This window comes from Cyanistes caeruleus, unplaced genomic scaffold (assembly GCF_971803275.1).
Source record: "Cyanistes caeruleus unplaced genomic scaffold, bCyaCae1.hap1.1 HAP1_SCAFFOLD_184, whole genome shotgun sequence".
Lineage (NCBI taxonomy): Eukaryota > Metazoa > Chordata > Aves > Passeriformes > Paridae > Cyanistes > Cyanistes caeruleus.
The window spans coordinates 111,448-120,268 of record NW_028255972.1 but is presented as its reverse complement, the minus strand read 5'-3'; the positions used below and the strand labels follow the sequence as shown (position 1 = coordinate 120,268).

Genomic DNA, 8,821 nt, shown 5'->3' with positions numbered 1-8,821 from the left:
CAACAACAACAAACTATAGAACCTATTTACCTGAGAACAGATCTAACAAAACTCTATGAAACGTATTTACAGACAACTTAAACAAGCTCTAAAACCTCTATCCTGAACACAACAACTGTAAAACGTATGTACAGCAGGGTGGCATCTGTGTCTGTGATGTCCCTAAGTCCTGGAAGGAAAAACAAGTAGCACGGTCAGTGCAGTCAAGCACGGAAGGGTGTTCCATGTGCTGCCGGGCTGGGACACTGGCCCAGTGGGACTCTGCTGCCAGAAGGGAGCCTGGCTGGGGGCTGTGGCCCAGGCACTGGAACAGGGCTTGTGTGGCCCACAGCAAGCCCAGGCCAGGCCAGGGATGGCCAGCAGAATGCAGTGCATGGGCTAGCGTGTCCCTGAGCAGGGAGTGCCCAGCCCGGCCCCAGGCTGGCAGCAGGGGACCCACTCTGCCTGTGGGGAGCACCTGCCTGTTCTGCTGCTGGCATCGGTCTTCATCCCAAGACCATGTCTTCCTCCTTGTCTTTTAGATCAATATCCATCTCTTCAATATAATCTTACGTTTCCACCTCCATCTCTTCCTCTGTCTCATACATATCCACATCCATCTCTTCCTCTCCAGTATCCTCTCCGTCCACTTCCATGGCTTCTTCTCTATCAGTCTGTGTATCGACGTCCGTCTCCTCCTCTCCGTCTGTGCCAGCCTGCAGAGGTAGCAAAATTTCAGCGTGGGGTCCCTTTCCCACCCTGTCCCACAGAGCTCCAGCCCAGCCAGGCAGCTGCAGGGTGTCCGCCTCCATGGAATAGTACCATACCTCTTTTGGAACAAATGCACACATCCTGCAGGGATGGAGAGCAAAATCCAAGCGATGGGGAGCTTTGGGGACTGCTGGGGGAATCAGGGAGCAGGTGGCAACAAGGTGACAGGGGTAGGCTTGGAGCAGGGTGAATGAAGAGCGTGCTGGCACAAAGAGCCAAGGGTTGTGTTGTGGCCGTTGCTGGATGCTGGAAGTTCTAGCTGGAGCGTGCACTGTGACATCACCGCCAGGAGTTCAGGCCCAGGCTGAAGAGGACAACGGAGACCGTAGAATGAATGACGGAATCCCTGGGTGCTTGGGCTTGGAAGGGACCCTAAAGACCATCTTGTTCCAAGCGGAGCAATCTTTGCCCAGAATAGGTTGCTCAGAGCCCCGCTCCCAGCTGGCCTTGGATGTTGCCAAGGATGGAGCATCCCCAGCCTCTGTGCACAGCCTGGGCCAGTGCCCCAGCAGCCGGAGTGGAAAAGAGCAGCTTCATTAGATCCAACTTCAAGCTCACTCCTGCAGTTGAAAGGCTTCTCCTCTCTGTGCCCATCTTTCCTAGAGCTGCAGGGAGGCCTCGCCAGCCCCCTTCTCTTTCCAGGCTGAGCATCCCCAGCCCCACACGGACAGCAGTCCGATGCGTGGCAGTCAAGGCTAAAGGGTAGCAAATGGCTACATCAGGAAGTGAGAGATGGAAGATTTTGGAGATGGAAGCTTTACCTCTAAAAGTAGAAAAGAAAGAAAAGTGGAGGGGGAAATGGTGGGACTCTGGCTCTGTTCTAACTGGCGAAGATTTTCTTTTCTTCTTTTCTGTCGTGCTAACCCAAGTTTTGTTGTTTGAAAGGAGGTTTAGCAAAATATCCATCGTCTTCTCCACTGCTGAAACACTGAACAACATCTGGGCAGGCTGAGGATGCAGAGCAAAACCTGCAAATATCTACTGCTGATCGTGATCCTGGGGAATGCAGGTAAAGCCAGCCAAAAGCAATTTCTGGAAAGTCAAGCCTGGCTTACGTTTTCTGGAGTTTGGTTGTGCCAACTTCACCAGTCATTTCTAAAAAAGGAAAAGAAACTCCAAGCAAAACAGAGAAAAACACAAAGAAACCAACCCAAAGAAACCAATCAAACAAACAGATAAAACACCCCCAATCAAACCAAAGGCAATGAGAAGTTAGGACTAGTTGTAAGGATATCACAGCAGGCGAATGGCTGCTTCCTACTTGGATCACCATCCAAAGCCACCTAGAACAACTTCTCCAAAACATATCCAACAGCAGAAATGGAAAAAGTGATCCATGGCAGCTCTGCATTGTGGTGAAGGATGAGCATGCAGTGGTCCCGATGCAGCATTGCCCACCCTCCAGGCTGCTGTTTGCTCTGCTGAAAGACTCTTGCAGGACTGTGGCCCCTCTCCATGCAATGGAAATCATTGCCACAGCTCTCAGTTGAGGCACTGGCATTTCCAGAGCCAGATTCAGGCACAATCCTACTGCCTGCTGAGCATCTGGGAAAGCTGCTGAGCATCTTCAGGCCTAGAAGCACAAAAGAGCTCAGGCTCTCCCCGAACTGGGTTTTCAGGGCAGCTTTCCATATCTCTGCAAGATTTCTTCAGCCCTCAACACGTCTGACTTTATTATGTCCAACGATGCATTTGGGTTTCTTCCGTCCTCTTGTGTGCCCGTGAGTAACCTTCCACGTGGATGAAGGAGATTGTGTACAGGACAATTGATTGCGGCATTGCCATTTGGCTTCACTGTCACTCAGTTGAACACGGTCCTTATCTAAGAAGGACTTCCAAGAAATGGGTAGGAGTTTTGGCTGTGAGAGGAGCAGAAAGCACATTTTCTACAGCAAATTGCTAGCTGATGCACTTTCCTCCCTGCCAAAATAGTGATTGCCATTCATCTTCCTGGGAAGAATGTAAAGACCCATTCAGAGATGCCAGGTTCAGCTGGCCTGTGGCTTTGTGTACCTCATTTCACATGTCCAGTTTCAAGGGCCACTAAAAGAGGCTCATGTTTGCCTTGCTACCCACAAGTGCTGTAGGTATTTCCAGGAGAAGAGGGAAAACATCGCTGTCCTGTGGTGTGGTAGAAATGCCACCACAACTGTGATTGTGTGAGCAAAGACAGCCAGCGCTTTTTGGGGCAGCAGCAGCAGCTGAGAGTGTGGCAGAGCGGTTTTGATACTCTTTTTAGAGTCCTGCAAACATTGTTCCCGAAACAACCCACAGCTTTGCAAATGTGCCCGAAGAAAATGCAAAGAGAACTGGGGTGTGAAAATCAAAGACTGTTTATCTGTAGAAGAAAAGGAACAAGAATGAACTACACCACATATTTACACTGTAAGAATATTGGTAACAACAACAACAACAACAACAACAAACTATAGAACCTATTTACCTGAGAACAGATCTAACAAAACTCTATGAAACGTATTTACAGACAACTTAAACAAGCTCTAAAACCTCTATCCTGAACACAACAACTGTAAAACGTATGTACAGCAGGGTGGCATCTGTGTCTGTGATGTCCCTAAGTCCTGGAAGGAAAAACAAGTAGCACGGTCAGTGCAGTCAGGCACGGAAGGGTGTTCCATGTGCTGCCGGGCTGGGACACTGGCCCAGTGGGACTCTGCTGCCAGAAGGGAGCCTGGCTGGGGGCTGTGGCCCAGGCACTGGAACAGGGCTTGTGTGGCCCACAGCAAGCCCAGGCCAGGCCAGGGATGGCCAGCAGAATGCAGTGCATGGGCTAGCGTGTCCCTGAGCAGGGAGTGCCCAGCCCGGCCCCAGGCTGGCAGCAGGGGACCCACTCTGCCTGTGGGGAGCACCTGCCTGTTCTGCTGCTGGCATCGGTCTTCATCCCAAGACCATGTCTTCCTCCTTGTCTTTTAGATCAATATCCATCTCTTCAATATAATCTTACGTTTCCACCTCCATCTCTTCCTCTGTCTCGTACATATCCACATCCATCTCTTCCTCTCCAGTATCCTCTCCGTCCACTTCCATGGCTTCTTCTCTATCAGTCTGTGTATCGACGTCCGTCTCCTCCTCTCCGTCTGTGCCAGCCTGCAGAGGTAGCAAAATTTCAGCGTGGGGTCCCTTTCCCACCCTGTCCCACAGAGCTCCAGCCCAGCCAGGCAGCTGCAGGGTGTCCGCCTCCATGGAATAGTACCATACCTCTTTTGGAACAAATGCACACATCCTGCAGGGATGGAGAGCAAAATCCAAGCGATGGGGAGCTTTGGGGACTGCTGGGGGAATCAGGGAGCAGGTGGCAACAAGGTGACAGGGGTAGGCTTGGAGCAGGGTGAATGAAGAGCGTGCTGGCACAAAGAGCCAAGGGTTGTGTTGTGGCCGTTGCTGGATGCTGGAAGTTCTAGCTGGAGCGTGCACTGTGACATCACCGCCAGGAGTTCAGGCCCAGGCTGAAGAGGACAACGGAGACCGTAGAATGAATGACGGAATCCCTGGGTGCTTGGGCTTGGAAGGGACCCTAAAGACCATCTTGTTCCAAGCGGAGCAATCTTCGCCCAGAATAGGTTGCTCAGAGCCCCGCTCCCAGCTGGCCTTGGATGTTGCCAAGGATGGAGCATCCCCAGCCTCTGTGCACAGCCTGGGCCAGTGCCCCAGCAGCCGGAGTGGAAAAGAGCAGCTTCATTAGATCCAACTTCAAGCTCACTCCTGCAGTTGAAAGGCTTCTCCTCTCTGTGCCCATCTTTCCTAGAGCTGCAGGGAGGCCTCGCCAGCCCCCTTCTCTTTCCAGGCTGAGCATCCCCAGCCCCACACGGACAGCAGTCCGATGCGTGGCAGTCAAGGCTAAAGGGTAGCAAATGGCTACATCAGGAAGTGAGAGATGGAAGATTTTGGAGATGGAAGCTTTACCTGTAAATGTAGAAAAGAAAGAAAAGTGGAGGGGGAAATGGTGGGACTCTGGCTCTGTTCTAACTGGCGAAGATTTTCTTCTCTTCTTTTCTGTCGTGCTAACCCAAGTTTTGTTGTTTGAAAGGAGGTTTAGCAAAATATCCATCGTCTTCTCCACTGCTGAAACACTGAACAACATCTGGGCAGGCTGAGGATGCAGAGCAAAACCTGCAAATATCTACTGCTGATCGTGATCCTAGGGAATGCAGCTAAAGCCAGCCAAAAGCAATTTCTGGAAAGTCAAGCCTGCTTTACGTTTTCTGGAGTTTGGTTGTGCCAACTTCACCAGTCATTTCTAAAAAAGGAAAAGAAACTCCAAGCAAAACAGAGAAAAACACAAAGAAACCAACCCAAAGAAACCAATCAAACAAACAGATAAAACACCCCCAATCAAACCAAAGGCAATGAGAAGTTAGGACTAGTTGTAAGGATATCACAGCAGGCGAATGGCTGCTTCTTACTTGGATCACCATCCAAAGCCACCTAGAACAACTTCTCCAAAACATATCCAACAGCAGAAATGGAAAAAGTGATCCATGGCAGCTCTGCATTGTGGTGAAGGATGAGCATGCAGTGGTCCCGATGCAGCATTGCCCACCCTCCAGGCTGCTGTTTGCTCTGCTGAAAGACTCTTGCAGGACTGTGGCCCCTCTCCATGCAATGGAAATCATTGCCACAGCTCTCAGTTGAGGCACTGGCATTTCCAGAGCCAGATTCAGGCACAATCCTACTGCCTGCTGAGCATCTGGGAAAGGTGCTGAGCATCTTCAGGCCTAGAAGCACAAAAGAGCTCAGGCTCTCCCCGAACTGGGTTTTCAGGGCAGCTTTCCATATCTCTGCAAGATTTCTTCAGCCCTCAACACGTCTGACTTTATTATGTCCAACGATGCATTTGGGTTTCTTCCGTCCTCTTGTGTGCCCGTGAGTAACCTTCCACGTGGATGAAGGAGATTGTGTACAGGACAATTGATTGCGGCATTGCCATTTGGCTTCACTGTCACTCAGTTGAACACGGTCCTTATCTAAGAAGGACTTCCAAGAAATGGGTAGGAGTTTTGGCTGTGAGAGGAGCAGAAAGCACATTTTCTACAGCAAATTGCTAGCTGATGCACTTTCCTCCCTGCCAAAATAGTGATTGCCATTCATCTTCCTGGGAAGAATGTAAAGACCCATTCAGAGATGCCAGGTTCAGCTGGCCTGTGGCTTTGTGTACCTCATTTCACATGTCCAGTTTCAAGGGCCACTAAAAGAGGCTCATGTTTGCCTTGCTACCCACAAGTGCTGTAGGTATTTCCAGGAGAAGAGGGAAAACATCGCTGTCCTGTGGTGTGGTAGAAATGCCACCACAACTGTGATTGTGTGAGCAAAGACAGCCAGCGCTTTTTGGGGCAGCAGCAGCAGCTGAGAGTGTGGCAGAGCGGTTTTGATACTCTTTTTAGAGTCCTGCAAACATTGTTCCCGAAACAACCCACAGCTTTGCAAATGTGCCCGAAGAAAATGCAAAGAGAACTGGGGTGTGAAAATCCAAGACTGTTTATCTGTAGAAGAAAAGGAACAAGAATGAACTACACCACATATTTACACTGTAAGAATATTGGTAACAACAACAACAATAACAACAACAACAACAACAAACTATAGAACCTATTTACCTGAGAACAGATCTAACAAAACTCTATGAAACGTATTTACAGACAACTTAAACAAGCTCTAAAACCTCTATCCTGAACACAACAACTGTAAAACGTATGTACAGCAGGGTGGCATCTGTGTCTGTGATGTCCCTAAGTCCTGGAAGGAAAAACAAGTAGCACGGTCAGTGCAGTCAGGCACGGAAGGGTGTTCCATGTGCTGCCGGGCTGGGACACTGGCCCAGTGGGACTCTGCTGCCAGAAGGGAGCCTGGCTGGGGGCTGTGGCCCAGGCACTGGAACAGGGCTTGTGTGGCCCACAGCAAGCCCAGGCCAGGCCAGGGATGGCCAGCAGAATGCAGTGCATGGGCTAGCGTGTCCCTGAGCAGGGAGTGCCCAGCCCGGCCCCAGGCTGGCAGCAGGGGACCCACTCTGCCTGTGGGGAGCACCTGCCTGTTCTGCTGCTGGCATCGGTCTTCATCCCAAGACCATGTCTTCCTCCTTGTCTTTTAGATCAATATCCATCTCTTCAATATAATCTTACGTTTCCACCTCCATCTCTTCCTCTGTCTCGTACATATCCACATCCATCTCTTCCTCTCCAGTATCCTCTCCGTCCACTTCCATGGCTTCTTCTCTATCAGTCTGTGTATCGACGTCCGTCTCCTCCTCTCCGTCTGTGCCAGCCTGCAGAGGTAGCAAAATTTCAGCGTGGGGTCCCTTTCCCACCCTGTCCCACAGAGCTCCAGCCCAGCCAGGCAGCTGCAGGGTGTCCGCCTCCATGGAATAGTACCATACCTCTTTTGGAACAAATGCACACATCCTGCAGGGATGGAGAGCAAAATCCAAGCGATGGGGAGCTTTGGGGACTGCTGGGGGAATCAGGGAGCAGGTGGCAACAAGGTGACAGGGGTAGGCTTGGAGCAGGGTGAATGAAGAGCGTGCTGGCACAAAGAGCCAAGGGTTGTGTTGTGGCCGTTGCTGGATGCTGGAAGTTCTAGCTGGAGCGTGCACTGTGACATCACCGCCAGGAGTTCAGGCCCAGGCTGAAGAGGACAACGGAGACCGTAGAATGAATGACGGAATCCCTGGGTGCTTGGGCTTGGAAGGGACCCTAAAGACCATCTTGTTCCAAGCGGAGCAATCTTCGCCCAGAATAGGTTGCTCAGAGCCCCGCTCCCAGCTGGCCTTGGATGTTGCCAAGGATGGAGCATCCCCAGCCTCTGTGCACAGCCTGGGCCAGTGCCCCAGCAGCCGGAGTGGAAAAGAGCAGCTTCATTAGATCCAACTTCAAGCTCACTCCTGCAGTTGAAAGGCTTCTCCTCTCTGTGCCCATCTTTCCTAGAGCTGCAGGGAGGCCTCGCCAGCCCCCTTCTCTTTCCAGGCTGAGCATCCCCAGCCCCACACGGACAGCAGTCCGATGCGTGGCAGTCAAGGCTAAAGGGTAGCAAATGGCTACATCAGGAAGTGAGAGATGGAAGATTTTGGAGATGGAAGCTTTACCTGTAAATGTAGAAAAGAAAGAAAAGTGGAGGGGGAAATGGTGGGACTCTGGCTCTGTTCTAACTGGCGAAGATTTTCTTCTCTTCTTTTCTGTCGTGCTAACCCAAGTTTTGTTGTTTGAAAGGAGGTTTAGCAAAATATCCATCGTCTTCTCCACTGCTGAAACACTGAACAACATCTGGGCAGGCTGAGGATGCAGAGCAAAACCTGCAAATATCTACTGCTGATCGTGATCCTAGGGAATGCAGCTAAAGCCAGCCAAAAGCAATTTCTGGAAAGTCAAGCCTGCTTTACGTTTTCTGGAGTTTGGTTGTGCCAACTTCACCGGTCATTTCTAAAAAAGGAAAAGAAACTCCAAGCAAAAGAGAGAAAAACACAAAGAAACCAACCCAAAGAAACCAATCAAACAAACAGATAAAACACCCCCAATCAAACCAAAGGCAATGAGAAGTTAGGACTAGTTGTAAGGATATCACAGCAGGCGAATGGCTGCTTCCTACTTGGATCACCATCCAAAGCCACCTAGAACAACTTCTCCAAAACATATCCAACAGCAGAAATGGAAAAAGTGATCCATGGCAGCTCTGCATTGTGGTGAAGGATGAGCATGCAGTGGTCCCGATGCAGCATTGCCCACCCTCCAGGCTGCTGTTTGCTCTGCTGAAAGACTCTTGCAGGACTGTGGCCCCTCTCCATGCAATGGAAATCATTGCCACAGCTCTCAGTTGAGGCACTGGCATTTCCAGAGCCAGATTCAGGCACAATCCTACTGCCTGCTGAGCATCTGGGAAAGGTGCTGAGCATCTTCAGGCCTAGAAGCACAAAAGAGCTCAGGCTCTCCCCGAACTGGGTTTTCAGGGCAGCTTTCCATATCTCTGCAAGATTTCTTCAGCCCTCAACACGTCTGACTTTATTATGTCCAACGATGCATTTGGGTTTCTTCCGTCCTCTTGTGTGCCCGTGAGTAACCTTCCA

The 8,821-nt window shown here is 50.6% G+C and overlaps 1 long non-coding RNA gene across 1 annotated transcript; it reads right to left on the bottom strand.

Moving 5' to 3' along the window:
- Nucleotides 1-1,584: 1,584 nt before the first annotated feature.
- LOC147645717 (uncharacterized) lies at nt 1,585-7,389 on the bottom strand. Its single transcript, XR_015282201.1, has 5 exons — nt 7,142-7,389; nt 6,797-7,030; nt 3,970-6,504; nt 3,625-3,858; nt 1,585-3,332 (listed from the first exon to the last, which is right to left on the bottom strand). It is a non-coding gene; the product is annotated as an uncharacterized LOC147645717 (long non-coding RNA).
- Between the last annotated feature and the right edge of the window lie 1,432 nt (nt 7,390-8,821).